We start from the raw sequence: 263 nt of genomic DNA, 5'->3' as shown, positions 1-263 counted from the left end.
TCTTTCATTCTCTCTAGTGAGAGGTAAGAAGAAAGAGAAAAAAGAGAGGTAAGGTGAGAAAGGAGAGATCATCTAAAGAGAGAGAGAGAGAGAGCATAAACAGATTGAAAAATCAATGGAGAGAGGGGACTGAGTGAGAGAGTTAGAGAGTGTGGAGATAGAAGAAAGAGAGAGAAGAAGGGATTGAGGGGGAGGGAGAGAGATAGAGGAATACATAAAAGAGATGGAGAAAGGAGGGAGGGTTGGAGAGAGGAGGAAAGAAG

This window comes from Phalaenopsis equestris, unplaced genomic scaffold (genome assembly GCF_001263595.1).
Source record: "Phalaenopsis equestris unplaced genomic scaffold, ASM126359v1 Scaffold000531, whole genome shotgun sequence".
In the NCBI taxonomy this organism is placed as follows: domain Eukaryota; kingdom Viridiplantae; phylum Streptophyta; class Magnoliopsida; order Asparagales; family Orchidaceae; genus Phalaenopsis; species Phalaenopsis equestris.
Note: the sequence above shows the minus strand (reverse complement) of the source record.